Genomic DNA, 7407 nt, shown 5'->3' on the forward strand with positions numbered 1-7407 from the left:
TGAAAGTTAGTTTTTATGACTCCCATAAAATTCAGCTTGTTGGTTCAGTTAGGTTAGGTTGTCTTTATATTAATTTCTGGTAGAATATCATCAGTTCTGTTAGCGAATAACATGAAGCGAGTCTTGTTGCTAGTGATTTAGAGCTTGACATGTTCAAACATTCTTCCCTCATAAGCTTACTAGACAACTGTGCATCTTCACTTTACTCAGTCAAAACTTCAAATTACAGAACAAAACAAGAAGCAAGAACAATTAAGATGAACACTAGCCACACCACAGAACTGTTACTGCTGGCACCACCACCATCACCACCAACACCACCACCACCACCACCACCACCCTGCCAAGTGGACACCCCAGTGTGAGCGGAGCCATCAACACCAGCCTGAGGACTAATTGCTTATGTACCAGAGGAGTGTGACAGTCTACCAGTAAGTATCAATAAATATTTCTGCTGCTAATGATGTGTAAATGAGGATTATCTCTTATTAAAACTAAAAAGATTTAATTTATCACCTTCATTACAACTTTGAAGAGCCACACAGATCATTAGCAGTATTCTCTTCACTGTTTTTCCTGTTCGTAATGTAGGAATCTTGTTCATCTGTCACTAGAACCACAAAAACACCCTTCAAAACCCTTGCCACATCCAGCAGGACCTATTCAGTGTAGCAGAGGTGAAGTGCCACACCTTTGCTATGGTCAAGGGACTCTAGTTGAGGTAACATTGGTTGTCAAGGGTGTTCATACTAAAAGCTTCTACTGCCAAAAACATCAACATATCTTCTTTTTTTTTTATGTAGGAGTGACACTGGCCAAGGGCAACAAAAAACTAATAAAAAAAAATGTCCACTGAGATGGCAGTCCCATAAAAGGGTCAAAGCAGTGGTCAAAAATTGAAGAATAAGTGTGTTGAAACCTCCCTCTTGAAGGAATTCAAGTCATAGGAAGGTGGAAATACAGAAGCAGGCAGGGAGTTCCAGAGTTTACCAGAGAAAGGGATGAATGATTGAGAATACTGGTTAACTCTTGCATTAGAGAGGTGGAAAGAATAGGGATGAGAGAAGACAGGGTGGAATCAAAAGATTTTCATCTCATCAACTCCTCTCCTCTAACTGAGTGTCTTCAGCCTCTCTCTCACCGCTGCAGTATTGCATCTCTAGCTGTCTTCTACCGCTATTTTCATGCTAACTGCTCTTGTGATCTTGCTAACTGCATGCCTCCCCTCCTCCCGCGGCCTCGCTGCACAAGACTTTCTTCTTTCTCTCACCCCTATTCTGTCCACCTCTCTAATGCAAGAGTTAACCAGTATTCTCATTCATCCCTTTCTCTGGTAAACTCTGGAACTCCCTGCCTGCTTCTGTATTTCCACCTTCCTATGACTTGAATTCCTTCAAGAGGGAGGTTTCAACACACTTATTCATCAATTTTTGACCACTGCTTTGATCCTTTTATGGGACTGACATTTCAATGGGCATTTTTTTTATTGGATTTTTGTTGCCCTTTGCCAGTGTCACTCCTACTTAAAAAAAAAGGCCCTTGTACAGAGTTAGCAGCTGGGGGGGGTGAGAAAAACTGGCAGAGATATCTCAGAATGCCTAACTTCATAGAAGCTGTTTTAGCTAGAGATGAGATGTGAAGTTTCCAGTTCAGATTATAAGTAAAGGACAGACCGAGGATGTTCAGTGTGGAAGAGGGGGACAGTTGAGTGTCATTGAAGAAGAGGGGATAGTTGTCTGGAAGGTTGTGTTGAGTTGATAGATGGAGAATTGAGTTTTTGAGGCATTAAACAATACCAAGTTTGCTCTGCCCCAATCAGAAATTTTAGAAAGATCAGAAGTCAGGCATCCTGTGGCTTCCCTGCATGAAATGTTTACTTACTGTAGGCTTGGACGTCTATGAAAAGACATGGAAAAGTGCAGGGTGGTATCATCAGCGTAGGAGTGGATAGGACAGGAAGTTTGGTTTAGAAGGTCATTGATGAATAATAAGAAGAAAGTGGGTGACAGGACAGAACCCTGAGGAACACCACTGTTAATAGATTTTAGAAGAACAGTGACCGTCTACCACAGCAGCAATAGAACGGTCAGAAAGGAAACTTGAGATGAAGTTACAGAGAGAAGGATAGAAACTGTAGGAGGATAGTTTGGAAATGAAAGCTTTGTGCCAGACTCTATCAAAAGCTTTTGATATGTCCAAGGCAACAGCAAAAGTTTCACCAAAATCTCTAAAAGAGGATGACCAAGACTCAGTAAGGAAAGCCAGAAGATCACCAGTAGAGCGGCCTTGACGGAACCCATACTGGCGTTCAGATAGAAGGTTGTGAAGTGATAGATTTTTAACAATCTTCCTGTTGAGGATAGATTAAAAAACTTTAGATAGGCAGGAAATTAAAGCAATAGGACGGTAGTTTGAGGGATTAGAACGGTCACCCTTTTTAGGAACAGGTTGAATGTAGGCAAACTTCCAGCAAGAAGGAAAGGTAGATGTTGACAGACACAGCTGAAAGAGTTTGACTAGGCAAGGTGCAAGCACAGAGGCACAGTTTTGGAGAACAATAGGAGGGACCCCATCAGGTCCATAAGCCTTAGAAATAGATGTGATGGCATTGGTGCCTTCTGGTTGAAGTAGAGGAGGGGAAGAAGAAGAAGCAAAGTTATTGGAGATATTTTTTGGCTAGATGCCAGAAGTCACGAGGGGAGTTAGATCTTGAAAGATTTTGACACTTTCTGTTAATGAAGGAGTTTTTGGCTGGTTGGAGAACTGACTTGGCATGGTTCCAGCCAGAAATATAAAGTGCATGAGATTCTGCTGATGGAAGGCTTATATATATATATATATATATATATATATATATATATATATATATATATATATATGATTCAATCTTTTATGAAAACACACAAGACAAATTTCATGTATGTTACGTGACCAATAAATAAATATTATTATTATTATTATTAAAAATTTCACCAAAATCTCTAAAAGAGGATGACCAAGACTCAAGCTTTTGATAGAGTCTGGCACAAAGCTTTGATTTCCAAACTATCCTCCTACGGTTTCTATCCTTCTCTCTGTAACTTCATCTCAAGTTTCCTTTGTGACCGCTCTATTGCTGCTGTGGTAGACGGTCACTGTTCTTCTCCTAAATCTATTAACAGTGGTGTTCCTCAGGGTTCTGTCCTGTCACCCACTCTCTTCTTATTATTCATTAATGATCTTCTAAACCAAACTTCTTGTCCTATCCACTCCTACGCTGATGATACCACCCTGCACTTTTCCACGTCTTTTCATAGACGTGCAACCCTTCAGGAGGTAAACATATCACGCAGGGAAGCCACAGAACGCCTGACTTCTGATCTTTCTAAAATTTCTGATTGGGGCAGAGCAAACTTGGTATTGTTCAATGCCTCAAAAACTCAATTCCTCCATCTATCAGCTCAACACAACCTTCCAGACAACTATCCCCTCTTCTTCAGTGACACTCACCTGTCCCCCTCTTCTACACTGAACATCCTTGCTCTGTCCTTTACTTAAAATCTGAACTGGAAACTTCATATCTCATCTCTAGCTAAAACAGCTTCTATGAAGTTAGGTGTTCTGAGATGTCTCTGCCAGTTTTTCTCACCCCCCCAGCTGCTAACTCTGTACAAGGGCCTTATATGGAGTATGCTTCACATGTCTGGGGGGGTTCCACTCATACTGCTCTTCTAGACAGGGTGGAATCAAAAGCTTTTCGTCTCATCAACTCCTCTCCTCTAACTGAGTGTCTTCAGCCTCTCTCTCACTGCCGCAATGTTGCATATCTAGCTGTCTTCTACCGCTATTTTCATGCTAACTGCTCTTCTGATCTTGCTAACTGCATGCCTCCCCTCCTTCTGCGGCCTCACTGCACAAGACTTTCTTCTTTCTCTCACCCCTATTCTGTCCACCTCTCTAATGCAAGAGTTAACCAGTATTCTCAGTCATTCATCCCTTCCTCTGGTAAACTCTGGAACTCCCTGCCTGCTTCTGTATTTCTATCTTCCTACAACTTGAATTCCTTCAAGAGGGAGGTTTCAAGACGCTCATCCACCAATTTTTGACCACTGCTTTGACCCTTTTATGGGACTGGCATTTCAGTGGGCATTTTTTTTTTTATTAGATTTTTGTTGCCCTTGGCCAGTGTCACTCATACATAAAAAAAATATATATATATATTTATATATAAGGAAGGGCAGGGTGGGTGGAGGAAATATGACCAACTCTTCTAATTTTCCCTCTTATTTGCAGATACCTTGGAAGGAAGGTGATGGTGAGGAACAGTGAAGGAAGGTGATGGAGCAGAAACAGGCCCACACCATCGTGGAATGTGCTACAAATAATCTTGGTTACCGGCAAAGTAAAGAGATAGAGATAGATAGATACAAAGAAAGATAGATAATTATTAGTAAGAGATAGATAGAGAGAATAATCTTGGTTACCGGCAAAGTAAAGAGATAGAGATAGATAGATACAAAGAAAGATAGATAATTATTAGTAAGAGATAGATAGAGAGAATAATCTTGGTTACCGGCAAAGTAAAGAGATAGAGATAGATAGATACAAAGAAAGATAGATAATTATTAGTAAGAGATAGATAGATAATTATTAGTAAGAGTGAATAATTATTATTATGAGTGGTACATTATTATATTATTATTATTATATTATTATTTTATTTGTGTGTGTGTGTGTGTGTGTGTGTGTGTGTTTTCTCTTTTCAGAAGTGTGTTTGGAATGCAAGAAATATACAAGACCACAGAAGATTCTATAGTGGTGGTGGTAGTAGTAGTAGTAGTAGTAGTAGTAGTAGTAGTAGTTGTAGTAATTTATCAATATACAGGGCATTATAGAAACAATGAATGTAGTTAGGGTGGTGGTGGTGGTGGTGGTGGTAATAATTTCCTACTACTGGCTTTAACAAATATATTAACATAATAACAAATATACTAACATAAATATTTATTATTTTTCTTTTACAGCTTTTTTGATGTTTTATTTAATTATTTTTTTGGTGGGAGGGAAAATAATCTTTTTTGCAAATTTATTGATAAATTGCATGTTTTATTTATATATTAAGTTTATTGATGTTACATTTTGCAGTTTTGTTAATATTTTTTTTGGTGTGTGTTTTAATAATGCTGTTTTTTTTTTGGTAAGGGTTCCCACAGGTGTCCGCAAGAGAGAAGAGCAACATTTCACTCTCAGTCAAGAATGAAGACTTCTGCTGCATATTATTTTTTTTGGTGTGTATTTTAATAATGCTTTTTTTTTTTTTTTTTTTTTTTGGTAAGGGTTCCCACAGGTGTCCGCAAGAGAGAAGAGAAACATTTCACTCTCAGCCAAGAGTGAAGACTTCTGCTTCAGTCATCTAGGTCTCTTTAATGTAAATGTATCTGAGAAGCACCAGCAGACAATGAAATAAATGTGTTGTTTGTGTTTTAACTGTTGTTGTCGTAATGCTTCCTCTGACGCGGGAGGTTTGCCCTCCGGCAGTGTTATTGTTGCCAGGGTTTTTTTTTTTTGGTGTGAATTGTTGCCTTATGGTCATTTTGTTTGCATGGTGGTGTTGTCGGTGAGGCCATCTGGTCAGGATAGGCAAGGTTGTCTTCTGTTACTCAGACTGATGGCAGCCTTTTCTTTATAGGCAATGCACGCATAGCCATGTTTTCTCAACGGGTCCTTTTCTTCCAGGCTGCCATGGGAGGACGGCTGTGGTCTGCTGTCTGTTTCCACTTGCTGCGGCAACGCGGGAGCCACAGGTATAAGGTACACCGGTCGAGTTGACCACTCGACCGGTCAGGTTTAGTTTAGGTGTGATATATATATTTTTTTTATATATATATATATATGTCTTAGCTACATGCTTGTTAGGATGTATAATGCACCTTCGGGTGCACTTTTTTCCCTTTTCTCTCCCAGAAAGAAGATGTTCCGGGTTCCTGGTTGCAGAAGAAGAAGATGTCGCCGCCGATATGCCAGTCGGACTAGCCATCCGACTGGCAGGTATGATTTTTTTTTTGGTAGGATCGCGTAATGTATATGTATATATTTCCGGATATATGCATATATATAGTGATCCATATATTTTTTTTGATGCATATATTTTGATATACGTCCTTAAGACGTATATCTGATGTGTGTATCAATTATTTATTTATGTCTTAGCTACCTTAACCCGTTAGGCTTGTGGCGCCGCTGTGCGCACCTTTCTTCTCTCTCTCAGCTAGTGTGTGGCAGGCGCGAGGGGAGATGGAGAGGGAAGGCGCGATGGCAGCGAAGGCGCGATTGCAGTAGTAGCAGCAACAGGTAAGCCGGTCGGCCTGGTCAGCCGATCGGCTTGGTTTAGGATAGGATTGATGATATAATATTTATTTCATTTCATTTCATGTATGTGTTAGCTACATTTATGTCAGGATGTATAATGCACCTAGAGTGCGCCCTTTTTTCTCCTTTTCTCTCCCAGAAAGAAGATGTTCCTGCGGCAGCGGGCCGGTCGGGTTGGCAACCCTGCCGGCGGGGGGTTAGATAATTATTAATAAATGTATGTGTGTGTATATATATGTATTATTTATAATACTTATATATATATACATTTTTGCTTTAGTGGGATTATATAACTTGTGTATATATATATATCATGTTTATATATATATAGACTTTGCATTAGATGATTAAATAATTTATGTGTATATATATACCTATATATATGTATATTTTTTCAATATACATAATATATATGTTAAGTATACATTGTCTAGGATTGATATATTTAGCTTTTATAAATATATCAGAGTATATATATACCTATATATATGTATATTTTTTTAATATATGTAATATATATGTTATATATACAGTCTAGGATTGATATTATATATTTAGCTTTTGCAGCTGTTGTGATGTGCAGGTGTATGCCTGGAGTGTACACCTGCATGTTGTGACAGTTTTTAACTCAGGATTTAGCTATGTATTGTCAGCTCTTGCAGCTCTCTAGGATGCACAGGTGTATGCCATGTGTGTACATCTGTAAGTCCTTGCGATCTGTATTCTGACTTAGGATTTTTATATATTTAGCTATTTTACCTGCTAGGCCATGCATGTCTAATGCACCTTGTGTGCCCAGTTCCTTCCCCTTTCTTTAGTTCTGGTGGGGGACCTGGGTGGACAGCGGCAGGCCCGGTCGTTCCCTCGTGGGGCCGTGGTGGGAGTGACCGTCAGGAAGCTTCCATTACGGTAATTATTTTCTCTTTTTGTACTAAATTTAGTTATATTTACGTTAACTTGATATTCATGTTTATTCATTCGTTGCTGTGGTCAGTGTTTGTGGCGTGTGGTTTTGTCTGTTTTTACCAGTATTTCACACTTTTTTCCCCGCATCAATAC

The sequence above is a fragment of the Scylla paramamosain genome, chromosome 17 (assembly GCF_035594125.1).
Source record: "Scylla paramamosain isolate STU-SP2022 chromosome 17, ASM3559412v1, whole genome shotgun sequence".
Classification (NCBI taxonomy): Eukaryota; Metazoa; Arthropoda; class Malacostraca; order Decapoda; family Portunidae; genus Scylla; species Scylla paramamosain.